Source organism: Rhinolophus sinicus, linkage group LG16, assembly GCF_036562045.2.
Source record: "Rhinolophus sinicus isolate RSC01 linkage group LG16, ASM3656204v1, whole genome shotgun sequence".
NCBI lineage: Eukaryota > Metazoa > Chordata > Mammalia > Chiroptera > Rhinolophidae > Rhinolophus > Rhinolophus sinicus.
This window is the reverse complement of record NC_133765.1, coordinates 3,191,037-3,215,462: the sequence shown is the minus strand read 5'-3', so window position 1 is coordinate 3,215,462 and position 24,426 is coordinate 3,191,037.

The following is a 24,426-nucleotide window of genomic DNA, read 5'->3' as shown; positions in this document are numbered from 1 at the left end:
GCTTTCTTTTCTCTATTGTATGTTTTTGGTTCCTTTGTTGAAAACTATCTATCCATATCCATGTGGGATTACTTCTGGGTTTTCAATTCTATTCCACTGGTCTGTGTGTCTGTTTTTCTGCCAATACAATGCTGTTTTGATTATTGTTGCTCTGTAACTCAAGCTGAAGTCAGGGAGTGTGATACCTATAGCCTTATTCTTTTTTCGTAGGCTTGCCTTGGCTATTCTGGGTCTTTGGTGATTCCATACAAATCTGATGATTTTTTTTTGTTCTGTTTCTTTAAAAAATGCCTTTGGGATTTTGACGGGGATTGCATTAAATCTGTAATTGCTTTGGGTAATATGGTCATTTTTAACTATGTTGATTCTTCCAATCCATGAACACAGAATATCTTTCCATTTCTTTGTGTCTTCTTCAATTTCTTTTAAAAATGTCTTGTAGTTTTCAGCATATAGGTCTTTCACATCCTTGGTTAAGTTTATTCCTAGGTATTTTATTCTTTTTGCTGCAATTGGAAAAGGAATTTTTTTCCCCTGATATTTCATTGTTAGTATATAGGAACGAAATGGATATTTTTATGTTGATTTTGTAGTCGAAAACTTTACTGTATTCATTTATTGTTTCTCATAGCTTTTCGGTGGAGTCTTTAGGGTTTTTCTATGCAAAGAATCATGTCATCTGCAAAAGGGGACAATTTAATGTCTTCATTCCCAATACAGATGCCTTTTATTTTTTTCCTTGCCTGATATCTCTGGCGAGGACTTCCAATACGATGTTGAATAACATCGGTGATAGGGGACAAGCCTGTCTTCTTACTGAATGCAGAGCTACAGGCTTCAGTTTTTCACTGTTAATTATGAGATTAGCTGAGGGTTTGTCATATATAGACTTTACTATATTAAGGTATTGTCCTTATATACCCATTTTATTAAGTGTTTTAATCATAAATGGATGCTATAGCTTGTCAAATGCTTTTTCTGCATCTATTGATATAATCATATGATTTTTATTATTATAAAAATTTTTGTTTTTATATTTTGTTTATGTGGTGTATCACATTGATCGATTTGCATATGTTGAACTATCCTTGTGCCTCTGGGATGAACTGCATTTGATCGTGATGTATAATCTTTTTAATTCATTGTTGTATTCAGTTTGCTAGAATTTTGTTTAGGATTTTTGCATCTGTATTCATCAGAGATATTGACCTGTAATTTTCTGTTTTTGTGTTATCCTTACAAGGTTTTGGTATCAGGGTAATGTTATACTCATAAAATGAGTTAGGAAGTATTGCCTCTTCAGTTTTTTGGAAGAGTTTGAGGAGGACAGGTGTTAGATCCTCTTTGAATGGTAGAATTTACTAGTGAAGCCATCTGGTCCTGGACTTTTGTTTTTGGGAAGGTTTTGGATGACTGATTTAATTTCCTTGCTATTGGTCTATTTAGATTTTCCAGTTCTTCATGATTCAGTAGGAAGTCTATATGTTTCTAAGAACTCATCTATTTCTTCTAGGTTATTGAATTTGGTGGCATATAGTCCTTCATAGTATTCTTGGATGATTTTTTTGTATTTCTCTGGCATCTGTAGTAACTTCTCTTTCATTTCTGATTTTGTTTATTTGTGTCTTTTCTTTTTTTATCTTAGTGAATCTAGCCAAGGGTTTGTCAATTGTGTTAATCTTTTCAAAGAACCAGCTCTTTGTTGCAGTAATTTTTTTCTATTGTCTTTTTGTTTTCTATTTCATTTGTTCTGATTTTTATTATTTCCTTCCTTCTGCTGACTTTGGGTTTTATTTGTTCTTCTTTTTCTAGTTCTTTAAGGTGAAATGTTTATCTGGAATTTTTCTTGTTTCTTGAGATAGGCCTGTAATGATATAAATTTCCCTCTTATTACCACTTTTGCTGCATCCCAATAATTTTGATAGGATGTATTTTCATTCTTGTTTGTTTCTATGTATCTTTTGATCTCACCTCTCATTTCTTCTTTGACCCAGTGGTTCTTTAAAAGTGTGTTGTTTAATCTCCATGTATTTGTGGTTTTTCCTGCTTTCTTTTTGCAGTTGATATCCAATTTCAAAGCCTTGTGATCAGAGAATATGCTTGGTATGATTTCAATCTTCTTAAGTTTGCTGAGGCTAGTTTTATGTCCCAACATATGGTCCATCCTTGATAAGTGTTACGTTTTCCTGTTGTATTGTCCCTTTTATCATTATGAAATGTCCATCTTTGTCTCTTGTTACCTTTTTTTCCTGAAGTCTGTTTCATTTGATATAAGTATGAATATACCTGATTTTCTCTGGATATTATTGCCTAGCAGCTACTTTGAAGCAGAGTATTTTTGAGCACAGAGAGTGTATGCAGTATGAGGGAAAAACCAGGGAAAGCAGAATTGTGGACAGCTGTGAGGAAGACCTCACGAGGATGAGTTTTGTTTCCATTTGTTTTGTTTTGTTTCCAGAAATGTAACTAGGGGAATATCTTGGAATATCTTTTCTGCTGGTCTTTCATCCAATGTGTGATCTCATCTTTATGGCATATGTGGTCCTGCTAGAAGCCCAACCAACAGTAGCCTGTACAGTGCCTGGTATATACCAAGCCTGTGTTAAATAGTTATTAAATAAATGAATGGATGAAAAGTAAATTAGTTAAGAAACCTAATGAGAATACCTGGGCTTTATGAAAAAGGAATAAACTGATGCTAACATCCAATATCAACCCTCTGTGTCCTAGTTTCTTACATCTAAATATGTTTAATATTCTTCCTGGCAAAGGCATTTGGGGGGAGCGGGAATGCAAAGCAGAAATGTCCAGATGGATCTGACATGGGTGACAAACCCCAGAAGTGAAAAAAGCTCAAAGATTGATGGCTGGACCTGCTCCCTCCAGACTGAGCCAGTGGAGTTTCATCCAACATTTTTCCATTTGAATTATCTACAGCCAAAAAGTGAAACTGACTACGGTTGTCTTCAAACCTCCTGCACTTCCAGCTCAAGTGGCTGATTGAGGCTAAGGCCAGCGTCCTGGGCAGTGCTGGGCATAGCCCCTGTGAACAGAACTCACCCCTATTTATGATCTGACTCACTTTTTTCCTTTCTCTTTTTTTTTTTCTCCAGCACCTTCCTCTTTCCTCTTCCTTTCCTCCCTCTTTCCTTATTCCCTCATTTTCCTTTTCTTTCTCATCTTTCTTTGCTTATCCTCAGGGACTATTATTTGATATCAGTGTTACCCAGGGCTAAAGAACCTGATGCTTTTTTGCTAAAATAAAGTTGCTTTGTCAGCCTGTGTCCCTGAAGACTCATGCTGAAGGTCCACATTCAAGACCTTACATGATTAATCCATTTAAATGCCACAGCAGTGAGAGCCAGAAATCCTTACATGAATTTCTATCCTTCCAAAAAAAAATCTATCCTAAGTCATCTTATCCTACCATACCTTACCCAGGATGACTCCAGCCTCTCTCTTCTAAGACTTTTCTCATAGACTTGGCATTATAGGTTGCACCAACCATTTGCACCATAGCATCTGTATAGAATAATTTCAGTAAAGCCTGCTTCAAAGTTCATCTCTGAAATTTGTACCCATCTTTTCTCTGAATTGCAGCTACTGGTGACTTCTTCCACAGTTTGCCCAATAGAAATGTAGCTTTTTAAACCTGTCACTATTCTGCCTGAAACCTCCAGTGGCTCCCAATTTCCCATCGGATCAAGTGAAAATGCTCTGCCTGTCACTTGGTACCTGGTAAAACCTGTCCCCAATGAACCTAGCTCTCCAGTCACATCTTTGTCCAGACAAATCATCCTTTTTTCTACTGACTCAACATTCATTGCCCCTTCCTGCCTCATTGTCTTTGCTCTTTCTCACTTGTATTGCTTTCTCCTTTCCCCATCTCTACCTATCAAACTCGGGGACCCTCTTTCTAGGCCCTTCTTCTCCTGAGGAATCCTTATTGATTACCCCGATATGAAATAATTACAATTTTCTCTGCTATCTTATAGCTCCGATACAGCTTATTCTGTCCCATGTTACAGATATCAGCTACCATGAATTAAGCACCTGTTCTGGGCTCAAGGCCTGCTCTAGAGAGCTCATACAAATTATCTTTACTCCTCACAACAATCCCATTTTACAGATGGGGTAACAGATCCTGCCCAAGTTAACATAGCTGGTAAATGCTGGAGCTAGGAATTGAAACCAGGTGTATTGGACTCCAGATCACTCTCTATTACATCATGCTATCACAGAAGAGATAAGGCCTGTGCACTCTTATTCACATTCATTCACTCAAGAGCATAAATATATTTAGAGCAGGCTCCAGCCATGATGCTGAGAGCCTAGTGGGGGAGACAGAAAAGTAATCTAGGGCTTAGGTAAGAACCAAGGCAGCAGGTATGAATTACCTTTTCCAACTACATCTATATATCTCTCTTATGAGATTGTAAACTGTGTGTGTGTGTCCCAATTTATTTTTTGCTATGAGCAAATTTTTTTTTTTAAAGAAATGGACTTGGGCCTGCCCGGTGGCTCAGGCGGTTGGCGCTCCGTGCTCCTAACGCCGAAGTCTGCCAGTTCAATTCCCACATGGGCCAGTGGGCTCTCAACCACAAGGCGGCCGATTAGATTCCTCTACTCCCGCAAGGTATGGTAGGCCACGCCCCCCGCAACTAAGATGGAACACCGCACCTTGAGCTGAGCTGCCGCTGAGCTCCCGAATGGCTCAGTCGGTTGGAGCGCATCCTCTCAACCACAAGGTTGCCAGTTGGACTCCTGCAAGGGATGGTGGGCTGCGCCCCCTGCAACTAACGACAGCAACTGGACCTGGAGCTGAGCTGTGCCCTCCACAACTAAGATTGAAAGAACAACTTTACTTGGAAAAAGTCCTGGAAGTACACACTGTTCCCTTATAAAGTCCTGTTCCCCTTCCCCCCCCCAAAAAAAAATAAAGAAAGAAATGGACTTAACTTTGTGTAGAACTCTGCACTTTCAGATGCTATCTTCTTTGAGACCATCTAATTTTTACCTTCTTTTTAAAAGTATGGAGGCTTAGTTCTGGAGAGGGTAAGCCATTTGCCTAGAGTCACACAACAAAATAGTGGCAGGGCCAGAATGAGAAGGCAGGCCTTGGACCCTGGCTGGGTTATTTTCCACTTACTTACACTGTAGGTAAAGACCCAAGTCCTTTTTGCTTCTGTCATGATCAGGCATTTTCTGTACTTTCCCTCCCTGAGTTAGTTGTCAACATTAAATTATGGATTGTTTCCAGGCTGGAACCCTCAAGTTCAGTTCAGCAGAAGTCTGTGAGTTGCAGTGAGAAATTTCAAATCTGGCACACTTGCCAGTTTCCATCGAGCTCTGGGTGGTAAATGTCCCTGGCCTTCTCCATTTTTAATGTCACAGTCAGTCTAGCAGAAGAGATCACCTCCAGATAAGTCATTCAGAACAAGCATTTGTCATTTTAGTGCCAATCAACAGAAGCCAAATCACAGGTCCACTCTCACTCACCAGCCCTGAACTTGCAGGGAACCCCCTTGGGGCTTAGGACCGAGGCAAGTTTTCCCTGTACCTCTTCCCTTCCCACTCCAGAGTGGTCAGGCAAGTCCTCATGATGACAGAACACTTGACAGTGCTTCCTGGGTCTCAATGCCCAAGAACATCAGACTTGAAATTCTAGTCCTGGCTCTACTGCTGACTACTTGTATAACTTTGAACCACTCATTTAACCTCTTATAGGTGACCTTTTTTTATCTTTAGAAAGGAAACAATAGCACTGCACCACGGCTTGACATTTGAGGACTAAATGAGACAGTCATGAAAGCACTTTGTAAACTATAAATCACTATGGAAGCATAAAGTGCCAAACTTTCAGGTTATGTTAGGCAAATTGCCTGATTTCTTTCAGGAAACAAAATGCTGGGGAAATGGGGTGTTTAGTGTCTAGAAATAGTGAAAATAGCCTTCCTTGCAGACACTTGTTTAGATTGTCTCATAGCACCCAGGAAAGTTGTCATTCTTAGAGTGATCTGTTTTTCTTCATCCTCACAAAAGATAGAGTGAGAGGAAATTGTTGTCAGTCAATAAACATCACACATTCATTTATTCATTCCTTCAAAGAGCATTTATTAAGCGCTGAGATGTGCCAGGCATTACAATGAGCTAAGTGCTAGGAAGATGGAGATGAATACATTTAGAAAAAAGTATGAAAGGATATGCACCAAAAGGTTCCTCCCTCCGTCTTCCTTCCTTCCTTCCTTCCTTCCTTCCTTCCTTCCTTCCTTCCTTCCTTCCTTCCTTCTTCCCTCCCTCCCTCCCTCCCTCCCTCCCTCCCTCCCTCCCTCCCTCCCTCCCTTCCTTCCTTCCTAAGATTAATTTCACAAAATCCCAAGTCCAAAGTGACTCAGGTGTGGTCAGTTCTGGCTCAGTGGTATCTGCTCTGTTATCCTCAGGCAGCTCCTCTTGCAAAGCCGAGACAAACACAAAACCGTGACATTGACCAGCAGAAGCAGCATACCTCTTTCTTCCTGTGGGACTCTTTTTTTCTTTGAGAAAACTTATCAGAATAGATGGAAGAATTCCCTTCATTTCTCCTTGTCTGAATTGGGTCACGTATTTATCCTAAATCACTGGTAAAAGGAACAGTATCACTGGTGTAGACCAGTGGTGGTTCTCAAAGTATGCTCCAGGGACTCCCCTGGGGCCCCAAGATCCTACGGGGGGTCTATGAGGTCAAACCTAGGATCATTATAAACTAAGGTTTTTTCTCTCCTTTTTTCACTCTCATGCTCTCACAAGAATACAGAAAGTACAAAAAGTTCATAGATATAAACCTACCACTTTTTGAGTTTTTATATAGTACAAAATCAGAATATCAACAATTATCTTAAAAGATTATTAAAATGCTCCTCCCTTTTCTAACCACCTATCTATGAGACCACATTTTCTTCATATATTTTTAACCAAAACAACATTTTGCACCAGACTGAGTGAGGAACCAGATATGAAAGTCCAACTGCCTATTAAGCCAGACTGTAAAAACATTTGCAAAATGTAAAACAGTGCCACTTTTGTAACCAAATATTTTTTGTTTTGGAAATACATTCATTATTTTTTTCATAAAAATGTTATATGTCTTAACCTGTAACAGATTTATCATTTTTATTTTAAATGAATTATACATATTTTAAAATTTTGTTTTAACATCTAATATAGTAAATATTAATCAATATAACCTACACAAACTAAGGCTCTTTGGGGTTTTCAATAATCTTTAAGAGTGTCAAGGGGTCAACTACAAATATATATATATATATATATATATATATATATTTTTTTTTTTTTTTTTTTAATTGTCACAGGAGGTTGAGTATAGCATAAGGAAAATGGTCAATGGTATTGTAACAGTTATATAAGATGTCAGAGGGGTAGTAGCTTGGAAAAGGGGGTTATCACTTTGTGATGGGTATAAATGTCTATTATATTGTTTTGTACACCTGAAACTAAGAAAAAAGAAACATAGGTAAAGGGGTCCTGAGATCAAAAGGTTTGAGGATCCTGGCTTAAACAAATTTAAATATGTCACCGCATCACATGGGGAGTGAGGTAGACACCTAAACTTTGTCAGGAAGGAAGGTGTAGGAGAATGGCTGTTGGTGAAATGCCCAGCAATGCCTATAGCAGTCTGAACTCTGGGGTTATTGGTTATTGTTATTTTTTTCTTTGATTGTATATTGTCTGAAATTGTAAATGAGAATATACTGATTTTATGAGCAGAAGAAAAATCAATAAGACAATTTTTACTTTGAAATAAATATGAAAAACAAAGATAAATCAGATCCCTATTTACAGAAGCAGAGAACTAAACCCCTGAGGGTGGGTGGACTTCAAGTGTGACTTCTAAATCTCTTGAATGTGAAGAGAAGGGGAGGAAGTGGTGAGGCTGGGGTCAAGAAACGGTGAAATTCTTTTCAATAAGAGAATCACAAATGTAAGTTTATGCCGAGGGAAGGGTCCAGTGGAGGAGGAACGCAGAAGGTAGAGGAGAGGCAGAAACAACGTCTGAAACAAGGTCTTGGGAAGCAGCTGCCCAGACCAGAGGTGGGGGCATAAGCTTAGACCGGAAAAGCAGCCTGCTCTCACCAGAGGTGGGGAAAAGAGGACCAGGTGAGAGTAAGGTGGGAAGTTTAGAGATGGAGTGGAAAAAGTGGAGGGAGTCCTGATCACGTGGCTTTGTAAAGATACCCACCCCAGAAAGGGAGAGGTTAAGTCTCCAGCTTCGAGGGGGTTTAGGGGTTGGAGGTGACAAAGTAAGTAGATAGATAGATAGAAATGAGCAGAAGGAGAAACTTAACCCCGGTTAGAAAACCCCTTGCTGCAGCTCCTACTTGGGTCAAGACCCCTCACAGCTGCCCAGCAGGAATCGAGGTCTGCACATACCTCTAAATCAGGGGTGTCCAAACTTTTTTCAACGTTTTCCACCAGGGGCCAAATGCGGTAAAATACACAAACAGCCGGGCCACTCACTCGAGGTCAAGTACATATTGCCTCACCTGGTTTATTTAAGTAAACTAAATATATTTTTGGAATTTGCTGCGGGCCAATTAACAATGGATCATGGGCCACAGTTGGCCCACAGGCCGCAGTTTGGACACCCCTGCTCGAAATCAAAGAGATATATTGTTAAAAGTCAGAGAAGGAGGGAGCACATCCTGTTTGTCAGAACCACCAATACCTTACTAGCCCAACAGGATTCCAGGTTTACACATACCCTTAAGGGATGTGTTTACACCTGCCCCTAAATCAAAGAAATGCATTGTTGAATGCCAGAGAAGGGAAGACTAGGCACCTCAGGGGGAGAAAGATAAGAGAAGGGAGGGGGGGGGGTGGCAATTCTATTCATAGAAATAAAAGCCTTCATGCAATGTAAGGGAGGCTGCGTCCCTCTCTTGGGTCTGCCTTCTCCATGTCTTGGAGTGTGCTCTCTCTTACTAATAAACTTCTGCTGTTCATGTTGCACAACTGTCTCTTAATTGAAGTCTTTCCTTCCAGAAGACAAGAACTGAGGTACAACGTCATTTCCCAGTAACAGGGGGCTGGTTGAAAATGGGGAAGGGATTAAGAAGTACAAATTGGCAATTACAAAATAATCATGGGGATGTAAAGTATAGAATAAGGAGTATAGTCAATAATATTGTAATAACTATGTATGGTGTCAGATGGGCACTAGATTTATCACTTCATAAGTTATATAAATGTCTAATTGCTATGTTGTGTATCTGAAACTAATATAATACTGTATGTCAACTGTAATTGAAAAATAAAAAAAAATATTCAAAAAAATTAAATTAAATTAAGGAGAGAAAAAAAAAAAAAAAAGCACAAAAGATGTAACCAAGTGAGCCTTCCGGGAGCACGCAGACTGATGAGAGTGTGTCAAATAAAAATTCAGTAGGCACAAAACCACTTATGTATCATTAGGGGAAATGAAATAATACCTTGCTATTTAAGCAGACAGATTCATTTCAATCTTTTCCACACTCAACTTTCAAGTTACATAAGATTTTAAGCTGGCTGTTTAAACAATATTGACTCAAAAAAGTAAAAATCATGGGGCGGCCGGTTAGCTCAGTTGGTTAGACCGTGGTGCTTTTAACAACAAAGTTGCTGGTTCGATCCCCACATGGGCCACGGTGAGCTGTGCCCTCCACAACTAAATTGAAACAACTACTTGACTTGGAGCTGATGGGTCCTGGAAAAACACACTTAAATAAATAAAAGTTAAAGAAAGAAAAAGGTAAAAATTGATGCTGAGTTATTCTAGTAGCTCTGAAGCAATATAAAATAAGTCATGTCATTTATTTGAAGGAAATATTAATATGACTGGTAATTTAATACAGGGTTCAGCAAGCTAAGGCTACAGGATAAATCCTGCCCACAATCTAGTTTTGTTGAGAATGGAGAAAGTTAAGAATAGTTTTTTATGTTTTAAATAGTTGAAAAAAATCTAATGAAGCATATTTAATGGCATCTGAAAGTTACCTGAAACTCAAATTTCAGTGTTCATAAATAAAGTTGCTTTGGAACACATACACACACAAAAATTCAATAGGAATGTGTAGGTGTGATCAAAAGTAAGGTAATTACAACTTCTAGAATTTTTATTAATAGAAATTGACATCTAGGTGGACTTCCGAGAGAAAATGCTTTTCACGTTTGGAAGTTAAGGGCAAAAGTTTGACAGGAAATGGGCAGGTCAAACCAAGACAAATGTCGGAGGAATGTTCCCTCTCTGCCAGGGATGCTGGGTGCCATGGGGCAGAGCTTACCCTGAGTGTTGCGGCCAGTGGGTTACAGAGGGCAGAGTCCCTGATAGCATCTACACAGGTGTCTTCACCTGAGGTACAGCCTCCTCTGTTTAGCCCGTTTTCTGAGTGTTTGTAGAGTGGTGGAAAGAGCTGTGAGAATAGAAGTGAAATGTTGGGTGCTGAACTTTGGCTGAAGGACACTGCAATATACCTGGGAAGATGACATTTACTCACTGCAAGAAAATTATAGAAAATTCACAGGCTAGATTGTTTGGTACCAATTGTATATGCCTGGGTTAATTATAAAGACTGCCTGAACTAAATAAAGATCTCCCAAATATGCTCCCAGAATGGTTTCCCAAAATGAACGAGGAAAACTTGGGAATGTATAACTTATTTTTTGGCCCTGCTAAACATTGTTCAGATATCACAGCCACTGTGAGGCCCAACCCCACTTTCCGAATATTTCTTTTCCTTTATTGTCTTTACTTCCTTTCTCTCTCCACGACCCCTCCCAGTCTCTTTACCCTTTCTGTTATCTCTCCTACCTCCTTATTTTCTCATTCTTTTCTAGTTATTTCTCTCTCTTCTTATTTTCCTGTTTAGTTTTCCTTCTTTCATCATAACAATGAAATACAAAATGTCCATTTGTGATAGGGGATTACCACTAAATGGAAAGACAACTTCCACCACCTCAAGAAACAGCTTTAATAATCTCTATCTCTGCTTTCAATCCTACTATTTATATGGGCATAATTTTGCATAATTACTGTCATAAAGTCTACATCAAAGCAATTTTTGCTGAAGGCAGAAATTAGAGCCGTATGAACATTCTCTTTAGTTTCAATGGTCCACAGCTCACTTAACCCAGAGTCAGTGCTGCAGTACACACTCTGACACTTTCATTGCAATATAATGCTCTATAAAGGGAAAAATACGAGCAAAAAATCATCCACTCTTCAATAACCAATGTCACAGAGTGGGAATTCTCTCAGGAGTCCTTTATCCTCCCCACACAGACTAACCTGCTAAATTCATAGAGTCCCATAGCTCATTCTTTCTCCCCCCTCATCCTCTCTGCCCCCTCATCCAATAACATGCTAGAAAATAAGTCTGTTCATTTAAGGCATGGGCTGTTACACATATCTATCCATAAGCTATCATTTTAGCTAAGTGTCAATTTGGGAATCTGTGATCAGCCACCTGCAAAATCACTTTGCTAAACTTTGATATTTGGGAAAAGGGTATCTACTTAGTCAGCCCACCTTCCACTGGATGCTGACTTCTGGGAATTCAAGGTTAAAAAACAAAAATCAGCTTCTGAGTGAACTGGGAAGCACTTTCACTTGATTCTTGAATGAAGAGTCAGTCTGGGGCTGGGGTTTTCTCATTTAATCTTCATAGTAACTCTGTGGTACAGGGCATATAATTAGCTCCTTTTATAGAGGGGGAAACTGAGGCTTAAGCACATGTCAAAATCACGCCAGTGGTCGATGGCAGAATCAGACCCCAGGAGGCGCAGTCTGAGGCCTGCCTTGGCTGTCTAACTCTGGAGTTTGTGTCCTGAGCCCTAACATCATGCTGCTCCTCAGACCTTGTTGGACAGCTCCCTGCTGATACAGGTCAGCTGGCATGTCCCTAGGTAGACAGGGAGGTCCCTGGTGGAATAAACAAAGACAGCCATATCCTAAAACTCCAGGTTTTGAAATCACTCCTTCGCTCCAGGACATAATGTAACAAGGCCTTGAGGTTAATCATAAAATTCCTTTTGGCCTGACAAATGGAGCTGATCTGATAGATAAGAGTGGGTTACTTTGCTAATTCCTTCAGGATGGGCAAGCAGAACAAACCTGGTAGACGAATTTCATTAGAAGGTGCCAGTTCCCTTCTTCAAACAGCTCCCCTTCCCCAAACAGGCAAGGGAAGGTATAAAAGTAAGAGCTTTTGCCTCAGTCACGGGGCCACCCACATTCGGGACCCCCTCCCGCTCGGGAGCTGCAACCTCGTCTCCTGCCTCTAATAAACTATCATCCTCTTTTTAAAACTTGTTGCCTCTCCCTGGTCCATGTTTCCATTCTTCGGCTTCACAAGACACGATCCCGGCCCAGACTCAGAAACTGCTGGCAGATCCAACATCACCTACATCACTGCCTACCAGTAAAGAGACATTAAAAGTTCTTCCTGTCTCCTCCCAGAGCATCTCAAACAAACTTCTGTAGAACCCCCATCACAGCAATTATTTTTTATACCATGAGCTCCTCAAGGACAGGAAATACTCCATTTTGATCTTTGTAAACTAACCCCTGGCTCAAGGTATTTTCTCAATAGATATTTGTAGGTTGAGTGGATGGTCTGCAAAACACATCCCACTACCATGAAGGGTCTTAGAGAGAACGTGTACATCTTGTCCGGTGCCAACTTGTAGGTTCTCAATCAATATTCAAAACCATCTTTATTTCAGTCATTCCATCTCCCTCTTTTTCATTAGACCTTTTTCCTGGGGCTCCTTTTCCTAATTGCAGCCTCTGTCACAAATACCCCTCCCTCCTTTATCCAACATATAAAATGTACTTGGTTTTATTTTGGTTTCATGTGTTTCTTTTGCAGACTCTGAGCTCTTTTTTCGTTATTCATATTTGTTGGTTAGACACTATAAATTCTAAGACAGAAGGGATTCTGTAATAAGTCTTGGCAGAGGAATTTGAACCTAACAGGTGCATAAAAAAGAACGCATATAATTCTCCTCGCATATTTTCAACCTAGCACCACACAAAATAAGCACTCTCTCAAGAATTGTACATTCATTCAGTAAGTGAATAAATGGTTATTACATGCCAAGTCACATGTTACAGACTGAGAATGCAAAGGTAAATCAGATAGGAACTTAGACTTCAGAAAGTATATGCGTATATCTACAAGGAGACACAAGAATGTTTCCCCAAAGAACTGGAGAATTGCTATGACCATTACCAGCTAAACAGATTAGAGAAGACTTCACAGAGAAAAAGGACTTTGCACAAGGCCTTAAGAATCAGTAATATTTAGAAATTTGGCAAAGAATGAAACAGAAGGGCATTCCAGATGGAGCAAAGAATTTGAGCAAAGCAGAAAAGTGGGAAAGCCTGAGGCATGTACTTGGAACAGAGCAAAGTTCATTTGCTGAGGCACGGACTGGGGAAAGAGGAAGGGTAGGAGCAAAGATGGAAATGTTTGTGAATGCCGGATGATGAAGCAATGCAAACAGGGCTCCATACATCAAGCCACTGACAGGATTCCCCTAATTTGCATTGCTCATGGGTGCCATCTCGGTACCAAGCAATGAAGGCCTCATGGAACCTTTGACCCCCTGGCACTGGCTGTTGTGCATGTTCTAACACTAGTCACCTCCTGGCAGATACTTTTTCCTTCTAGCAGATTTTCAGTTCTGGTAATGTCATCCACAACATAATCATATTTTCTTTTCTTTTTCTTTTCTTTTTTTTAATTAAAGTTTATTGGGGTGACAGTTGTTAGTAAAGTTACATAGATTTCATGTGTACAATTCTGTATTACATCGTCTATAAATCCCATTGTGTGTTCACCACCCAGAGTCAGTTCTCCTTCCATCACCATATATTTGATCCCCTTTAACATCATAATCATATTTATAAGTGCTTTTTGCATGTATGTAGCCTGGTAAATGCAAGGATTCCATTAATTAACACAATATTAGGAGCTCCCCTAATCCCTTGGGAGGAAACCATCCCCAGGTTCTCCCTCTCGCCACCAAACCCATCGCCCACCTGCATGACAAAATAAGGATGAAATCCAAGAGTGTGAGCAGCACACGGCAGATTCAAGGTATCCAGAAACTTGACCTGTTGCGATTGGAGACAATATTCCACATCTAGGGAGATGGTGCCTTGAAAAGATGCGTCCAGATAGGACAACATCATTGTCACCCTTGAAATCGTCATTACCTAGTGTCGGTGGTGCACAGCACAGTGCTGGCTGCTACTCACAAGAAACACTCCCAGTTTGAGTACATTTCTTGCCTCTCGAGACTTCAGTTTTCTCATCTGTAATGTGGTGGTGGAGGGAGAAGTTACTACCCCCTGTCTTTCAAGAATATTGTGAGGATCTGCAGGATAATATATGTAAGAGACTTAATATCATGTCTGATATATAAAGGTGCTCAATGAATAGTAACTAAGTAGGAGTATTATGAAAATTTAAAAGGTGTATGTATTTTATTGTATGTGTATATTTACATATATGTATATCCTGATGATATAGGGAGGGAAACTTCCCAAACAGACTAATCTCATAGGCAAGTTGAGACATTTCCCCCAAATCACACAATAAATTAATGGCTTAAATTAGAACCCAAGCCTCCCTTGTCCTGAGACCAGGCTTTTTACAACACAGCACAATGCCCAGGTGTGCTTCAAGACCACCTGTGTATAATTATAGTGAGAATCAGGAAATGAACTGAGAGGACACTATGGCCGGAGAAGGCAGGGAAAGGAAACTGTCCACTTTCCTATAGTTGTATCCAGTTATCCTGTTCTTCTACATAGAGGCCACTTCACAAGCTTTGAATCATATTTCTCTCCACTCCTCTGGGCTTTCTTTAAATTTTTGCTGAGGTTCCTTCGGAGATAGTATCTTTGTCTCTCCTGCACCCAGCACGTTGTGAGCTCTTATTACATGTCCTCAGGGTGCCCTAAAGAGCTGTTGTGAGTCTATTTTTAAAAATGAAGGTCCACAGATCTAGTCAGACTGGGATTGACTGGAGAACAGAAGTGGGCATTGAGGACAGAGAATGGGGCGAGGGGATGGGGGGTGCGGGCAGGCAAGAAGGAGATGGGTCAAACCAGCCATGACCCAGAGAAGCAGCCAGGAAAGCAGAGGCCCATGGCTGACGGTGTGTCAGAAAAGCAGTGAGAGCAGGGTGTACGTGCTCAAGGCCAGCACCACTCTGCTGTACTGATGGTCACTCCAGCTGGCTTTCTTCCTTCATCTTCTAATGTTTTGGTCAAGAAATGTGTAAATGGAAAGGCATGACTTGGATATCTCAGAGCACTAAGGCAAATAAACCCAGAAGAAAAGAGTAGGTCAGGAATCTTTGGTTAGATGACTTGATCACAATTATGCTGCTCGGTGGACGTGAACGAGACCAGGCTACTTGGCATGTTTTTCTTTGCAGCAGCAAGCTGAGGACAAAAGATCCCAACCTTGGTGTGCCCTTGTCTGGCACAGTATTGTGGTTCAGAAAAACCATAAAGAAGAACTGAAAACTCCATATCTGGGAACCAAGAATATTCAAACTGAAGAAAATCAGATCCTAACTAGACTTATTGGTGGGTCACTTTGTAAGGTCTGTAAATGTCTCAACACTATGTTGTACACCTGAAAACAATATAATATAATGTCAACTGTAATTGAAAATTAAAATAAGAAAGAAAGAAAATCAGGTCACAGACTTAAGGGAGTTTTACATGAACTTCGAAATTTAGACTGTTTTTTTCTTAGCTAGACTTTTAACAAAGAGTAGAGACTCTGTATCTAACTCTGCTCCCTGATGCTGCAATACAAACGCCAGACTCTCAAGCAAAATTGGAAAAAATAAAATAGGAAGTCAAACCACTTTTATGTTTTCTCATACTAATACCAAAGAAGCAGACAGAATGGATGTCCCAGAGCCCCAACAAGTAACCCCACCTCCAGGGTGTGAAAAAGTCAGAGGCTCAAACTAAAGTGTTATCTTGCTGGCAAAAGAACTGTGAAAAACAGCTATGCCCTTTTCTAGCAATCCCAATAAGCTCATGTATTTTCATGTTGAGGTGTTAAATATTGCCAAAGAGAGGGCATTCTATGTGTATTTAGGTCAAATGCGAGGATTTCTTTTAACCTCTTAGAATCCTAACCAAATTCTAAGGATGTTAAATTAAGATCCTAAAACTGACCTAACAAACTTTTTCTGGAACATTAAGAGAGTAACCACAAATATTGTTTTAAAAAAAATCTCTGATTTCAGCCAGAACTGCATTATCTCTTTCTGTCCCCCTCAAATGATCCATGTGTGAAACTTCCTTGGAGCATCAGGAACATTGTGGTTCTTCCCTCCCCACTTGTGATTAGATTCAGGCTGGACTCTCGACTGGGTGAGGATCACCTTCCTTGCCTGGTCACACCCTAGAGAATTAGTTCAGGTTTTAAGACAAAGGGAAAGTCATCACTTTCAAACTTTCTTACCCAGGCAGCTTTCTGCAGGCCATTCAGAAGCCCTAAACCGGACACTAAAAGATGACTTTCAAACAAACTGGACCCATAGAAATAGGAGGTCGAATGGTGGTTACCAGGAGATGGGGGATGAGGAAAATGAGATGTTGGTCAAAGGGTACAAACTCCCAGCTGTAAGAGAAATAAGATCTGGGGCTCAAATGCACAGCATGGTACTTATAGTTAGCAACACTGTGTTATACATTTGAAAGTTGTTAAGAGAGGACATGTTATCACATACACACCAAAGTCATGATTATGTGAGGGGATGCAGGTGTTAATTAAGGTTATTATGGTAAACATTTTGCAATATATACATCACATTGTACACCTCAAATGTTCATATGTTATATTTCAATAATATCTCAATAAAACGGAAAACAAACAAACAAAAATAAAGACTAGAATTGAAACAAAGCCTAAGTAGATGATAATTCCTGGGGTTTCTTCCTACAGGTGCTCAGAGTAGAGAAATCACTTAAATTGTAATTAAAACATACAAAACAAAACGGTTCAAGGGGAACTCATAGTTTCTAGTAAAATGTGTTATTCACCACTGGAGTATTTTACCTAGAGAGTGACTGAATGACTGCATGTGTGAAGGCTAGCAGCATGGTGGCAGGGGCACACAGGAAGTTCAATATTTGCTGAGAGAGAGAGAGAGAGAGAGAGAGAGAGAGAGAACTGAGAAAGAACAGTGTGCCAAGAAATTATTAACAATCTAGTCTTTATTTTGGAAAGATAAATGAAATCAACCCTCTCTGTTTCTCCCCTAGTGAGACAGGTTAGTTAGTATGATTGCTAGGTAGATACGGGGGTCCCTGGAGGAATAAAGAAAAGACAGCCATATCCTAAACCTTCAGGTTTTGAAATCACTCCTTCGCTCCAGGACATAATGTAACAAGGCCTTGAGGTTAATCATTAAATTCCTTTTGGCCTGACAAATGGAGCAGATCTGACAGATAAGAGTAAGTCACTTTGTAGGATACGTCATCAAAATGTCAGCATGAGGTGAGCCTCTGGAAATCTCCCCTGGAATTTACAACTAATCGAACAACTATAACTCCACAAAGGACTCCCTGCACAGCAGACAGGCAAGACGAAGAGTCTCACTACTGAATTCATCTAAAGGTGGGTGAATTGCGCAAGCGGGGTAGGAGGGAAGAGAGAAGGGCGGAGAGGGAGCCCCACGGGCACAGGACACAGACCTAGCTCAGTGCTCCTAGCTCGCTGCATCCCGGAACTACCGCAGCTGCGGGAGAGGGAAGAACTCAGACTGCTAAGGCTTCGTTTATGGCCCACAAGACTGAGGAGACAGCATAAAACACGGCTGAATCCAATGCTCACGGCAGAGACCTCGGAGCAAAGACTGAGGGAAGAAGGCTGAAAACGGGGCGGTTTAAGCCTTCACTGCTGCAAAGAACAGAAGCCTTAAGCACTGAGACTAGCCGCCCCCTCCCAACGCTCCCAGAGTTGGCCCCACCACACCGGCCCAGTGCGAGAAGGGGAAAAGTAGCAGTGTCAGATCAAAAGAACAGAATATTTGCAGTTCTGAGAACTGAGGTTCACAGACACAGATTCGCAGCACAACTAGTTCCAGCAAAGGGGAAGAGATTGTGGAAGCAGGACCAGCTGTGGTGGTGGTTGCTGTCATTGCTCTGGGCCAATTCTCAAAACTCACCCCTCCCCTGTCCCCACCTATCTGGGTGGATTCCTGCAGGAGTAAACACAACTGCTGAAATACACCGGCTCTAAATTTGGTGAAGAAAGAACTTTGGAACTTCAAAACTATCGGCATCCCACACAGACACGGTGCCCTATGACCCAGGCGAACTTTTAACAGACGAGAAGCCCGCCTTCCAGGGAATCCCCCCATTGTGTGAGAAGTTGGAATAGTGCAGAGAAAACATAACACTACAATGTGAGAGAGAAAAAAAGGCTACAGGCCAAGAGAAAATTAAAAATTCTACAAACACATACTGGAAAACAAAACAAAAAAGGCCTCTTCCTATCAACCTGTTGCAGAACCCACTCCTGTAGATGTCTAGGAAGAGAAATAATATATCAGTAATTGCCAAAATAACCAAGGAAACAAGAAAGCTCAAAAAGAAAGTGAAAAGTCTCCAGAAAATGAACTTAAAGATATGGAAATATGTGACATAAATGACATAGAAGTCAAGATTGCAGTTCTGAAAAAACTCAACGACATGCAAGAAACACAGAAAGGCAGTTTAATGAACTCAGAAACACAATCAAAGAACAACACGAGCATTTTATGAAAGAGATTGAAATATTAAAAAAGAACCAAATAGAATTTCTGGAGATTAAGAACTCAACAGAAGAAATTAAGAATGAAACAGCCAGCTTAAGAAGTAGAGTTGACCAGATGGAGGAAAGAATCAGTTGCATCAAAGATAGAAACCTGGAAATGACATGGATGGAAGAAGAAAGAGACTTGAGAATTAAAAGACATGAAAGAACTCTACAAGAACTTTCTGACTCCATCAGAAAGAGTAATATAAGAATAATGGGCATACCAGAAGGAGAAGAAAGAGAGAAGGGAGCACAGAGTATATTCGAACAAATAGTTGATGAGAACTTCCCAAACTTGTGGAAAGAACTGGATCCTCGAATCCAAGAAGCAAATAGAACACCTAATTACCTCAATCCCAACAAGCCTTCTCCAAGGCACATTGTATTGAAGCTGTCAAAAATCAATGACAAAGAATCCTCAAGACAGCCAGGGAAAAGAAGACGGTAACCTACAAAGCGAAAGCAGTTTTAAGAGGGAAATTTATATCATTACAGGCCTATCTCAAGAAACAAGAAAAATCCCAAATAAATAACCTCATGTTACACCTTAGAGACCTAGAAAAAGAAGAACAAATGAAACCCAAGGTCAGCAGAAGAAAGGAAATAATAAAAATCAGAGCAGAACTAAATGAAATAGAGAACAAAAAGACAATAGAAAAAATTAATGTGACAAAGAGCTGGTTCTTTGAAAAGATTAACAAAATTGAAAAACTCTTGGCTAGACTCACTAAGATAAAAAGAGAGAAGACACTAATTAACAGAATCAGAAATGAAAAAGGGGAAGTTATCACAGACAACACAGAAATACAAAGGATCATGCAAGAATACTATGAAGGACTATATGCCACCAAATTCAATAACCTAGAAGAAATGGACAAGTTCTTAGAAACATATAGCCTTCCTAGGCTGAACCATGAAGAACTGGAAAATCTAAACAGACCGATCACCAGTAAGGAAATTGAATCAGTTATCCAAAACCTTCCCAAAAGCAAAAGTCCGGGACCATATGGCCTCACTAGTGAATTCTACCAAACCTTCAAAGAGGATCTAATACCAATCCTGCTCAAGCTCTTCAAAAAATTGAAGAAGAGACAGTACTCCCTAACTCATTTGATGAGGCCAACATTACCCTGATACCAAAACTTGGTAAGGACAACACAAAAAAAGAATACTACAGACCAATGTCTCTGATAAATACAGATGCAAAAATCCTAAATAAAATTCTAGCAAATCGAATACAACAAAGCATTAAAAAGATTATTCATCACGACCAATTGGGTTCAACCCCGGGGCACAAGGATGGTTCAACATCCGCAAATCCATCAATGTGATACATCATTATAAACACAATAAAGGACAAAAATCATGATTATATCAATTGATGTCGAAAAAGCATTTGACAAGATACAACATCCATTTATGATTAAAACACTTAATAAAATAAGTGTAGAAGGAAATATTATGTTTCTATTAACATAATAAAGGCCATATATGACAAGCCCTCAGCTAATCTCATAATTAATGGTGAAAAACTGAAGCCCTTTGCTCTACGTTCAGGAACACGACAGAATGTCCCCTATCACCTCTGCTTTTCAACATAGTGTTGGAAGTCCTTGCCAGAGCAATCAGGCAAGAGATAGAAATAAAAGACATCTAAATTGGGAATGAACAAGTTGAATTATCACTCTTTGCTGATGACGTGATGCTATATACAGAAAACCCTAAAGACTCCACCAAAAAGCTATTAGAAACAATCAATGAATACAGTAAAGTTGCTGGCTACAAAATCAATGTACAAAAGTCCATTGCATTCCTATATACTAACAATGAAATCTCAGAAAAAGAAATACAAAAAATGGGCCAGCCCTGTGGCTCAGGCGGTTAGAGCTCCGTACTCCTGACTCTGAAGGCTGCCTGTTCGATTCCCTCATGAGCCAGTAGGCTCTCAAGCACAAGGTTGCCGGTTCAACTCCTGGAGTCCCGCAAGGGATGGAGGGCTCTGCCCCTGCAACTAAGATTGAACAGGCACCTTGAGCTGAGCTGTTGCTGAGCTCCCGATGGCTCAGTTGGTTGGAGTGCTTCCTCTCATCCACAAGGTTGCCGGTTCGACTCCCGCAAGGGATGCTGGGCTGCGCCCCCTGCAACTAGCAACGGCAACTGGACCTGGAGCTGAGCTGCACCCTCCACAACTAAGACTGAAAGGACAACAACTTGAAGCTGAATGGCACCCTCCACAACTAAGATTGAAAGGACAACAACTTGACTTGGAAAAAATTTCTGGAAATATATGCTGTTCCCCAATAAAGTCCTGTACCCCTTCCCCAATAAAAAATCTTTTAAAAAAATAAAAAAAGAAATACAAAAAGCAATTCCTTTTGCAATTGCAGCAAAAAGAATAAAATACCTAGGAATAAACTTAACCAAGGATGTGAAGGACCTATATGCTGAAAACTATAAGATATTTTTAAAAGAAATTGAAGAAGACACAAAGAAATGGAAAGTCATTCCGTGCTCATGGATTGGAAGAATCAACATAGTTAAAATGGCCGTATTACCCAAAGCAATATACAGATTTAATGCAATCCCCATCAAAATCCTAATGGCATTTTTTAAAGAAACAGAACAAAAAATCATCAGATTTGTTTGGAACCACAAAAAACCCCGAATAGCCAACACAATCTTTAAAAAAAAAGACCAATACTGGAGGTATCACACTCCCTGACTTTAGCTGGTACTACAGGGCTACAATAATAAAAATAGCATGGTATTGGCAGAAAAACAGATGTGTAGACCAATGGAGTAGAATTGAGAACCCAGAAATAAAACCACATAAATATAGACAGATAATTTTTGACAAAGAAGCTGAAAACATACAATGGAGGAAAGACAGCCTCTTCAATAAATGGTGCTGGGAGAATTGGATAGCCACGTGCAAAAGAATGAAACTGGACAGCTATCTGTCGCCATGTACCAAAATTAATTCAAAATGGATCAAAGACATAAGCATAAGACCTGACACAATAAACTGCAAAGAAGAAAACATAGGTACTAAACTTATGGACCTTGGGTTCAAAGAGCATTTTATGAATTTGACTCCAAAGGCAATGGAAGTAAAAGCTAAAATAAACAAATGGGACTATATGAAACTTAAAAGCTTCTGCACAGCAAAAGAAACCATCGAGAAAATAAAGATGCAACCAACTGAATGGGAGAAGATTTTTGCAAACAGTGCCTCCAATAAGGGTCTAATATCCAAAATATACAAGGAACTCATGAAACTCAACAACAAAAAACAAACAACCCAATTGAAAAAGGGGTAGAGGACCTGAAGAGATATTTCTCCAAAAAGGACATACAAATGGCAAATAGAGATATGAAAAAATGCTCAACATCACTAATCATCAGAGAAATGTAAATGAAAACCACAATGAGATATCACCTCACCCCAGTCAGAATGGTTATAATCAACTAGACAAATAGTAACAAGTGTTGGTGAGCCTGTGGAGAAAATGGAACCCACATACACTGTTGGTGGGAATGCAGACTGGTGCTGCCATTATGGAAGGCAGTTTGGAGGTTCCTCAAAAAATTACAAATAGAATTACCATATGACCCAGAAATCCCTCTCCTGGGTATCAACCCAAAAAATCTGAAAACATTTATACAGAAAGACACGTGTGCTCCAATGTTCATTGCAGTTTTGTTTACGGTGGCCAAGACATGGAAACAACCAAAATGTCCTTCGATAGATGAATGGATAAAGAAGTTGTGGTATATATACACAATGGAATACTATTCGGCGGTAAGAAAAGGTGATATAGGAACATTTGTGACAACATGGATGGATCTTGAGAGAGTAATGCTGAGCGAAACAAGTCAGACAGAAAAAGCAGAGAACCATGTGATTTCACTGATATGTGGTATATAAACCAAAAACAGCAAAAGAACAAGACAAACAAATGAGAAACAGAAACTCATAGACACAGACAATACTTTAGTGGTTACCAGAGGGTAAGGGATTGGGGGTTGGGAGATGAGGGTAAGGGGGATCACATATATGGTGATGGACGGAGAACTGACTCTGGGTGGTGAACACACAATGGGATTTATAAATGATGTAATACAGAATTATACACCTGAAATCTCTGTAATTTTACTAACAATTGTCACCCCAATAAATTTAATAAAAAAAAAAAGAATATATTGATTAACTCAACAACATCAAATAAAATGTCCACATAGTAAAAATCATCATAAACAAAGTTTGAAAAAAAAAAGACAATCTGGGAAAAAACAATACTTGTAACATATCTTAGACTAATAAACCAATAGAAACATGGGCAGAGGATATGAACAGACAATTCCCCTTCCCCAAAAAACCATGCCTTATTCTCAAATATATGAAAAAATGCTTCATATTAGTAAAAGAAATATAGGTAAAAACTACAATGAAATATTATCTCCCCTATAAAAGTTCAAAAATTTCACAACACACTGTTATAATGTTAGCAAGGGCTCTTATATATTACCGGCAGGCATATAAATTGATATAACCCTTATGGAGAGTAATTTCTGAAAACTGAAAAAATTATAAATGCATATGTCCTTTGACCAACCAATTTCATTTCTGGGAATTTATCTTATATAGATGTACAAAATGATATATGTATATAGTTTGTCAATGCATCATTGCTTGGTATAGCAAATGATTGGGAACAACCTAAATATCTATTAATAAGAGAATGGTCACCCCAATAAACTTTAATTTTAAAAAAAGAGAATGGTTAAATAAATTCAAGTAGGTTTATCCAATGAAATAGTATATAGTCATAAACAACACGGGAGATCTTTATGCTCTAAAACTGAATAATCTACAGGACATATTGTTAAATGAAAAAAATAAAACAAATTGCAGGGCAATGTGTAGAATATTCTACCATTTATTGAAAAAATATATAAACTTATTTGATAATATATGTAGAAAATAACACTGGAGGATTTACAAGTTGTCTTTGGGGAGGAAAACTGGGTGTCTGGATAGTGGTTGGTGGTAAAATCTTCACTATATATCCTCTTGAACTTTTGAATTTGAACCAAGTGGATGTATTATCTATTTTGAAAAATCAGCAAAAACAATTTTAAAAGAATTTATGGATAGGAAGAGTGAAATTAACAGATTTGCCTACAATACACAAACAGAACACAGTGTGTGCTCTCAATCAACAGATTGAGAAGCAAAGAGTGACTCTGGTAGTCTGATAGATAGAAAGAGCTTGTAATACACAGTCCTCAAAGTATAATTTCCAAAAAAGTTAAAAATGTAAGACTTTTACAAAATAGCATGAATGCTTGTTAAATATTTTATTTAAATTATTAATCCATGAGGAAATTGGTAAGATGGGAACATTGATCCCAAGAACAGTTGAGGAAGTGGGTTTATATAGTCCATAGGGAAACATACAAAAAAATATTTTTTTTTCCAACATTTAACCCAGCTCTGTGACTTGTTTCTACACCCCGCCCCCACCACACACACACCATTAGGGAATATTGG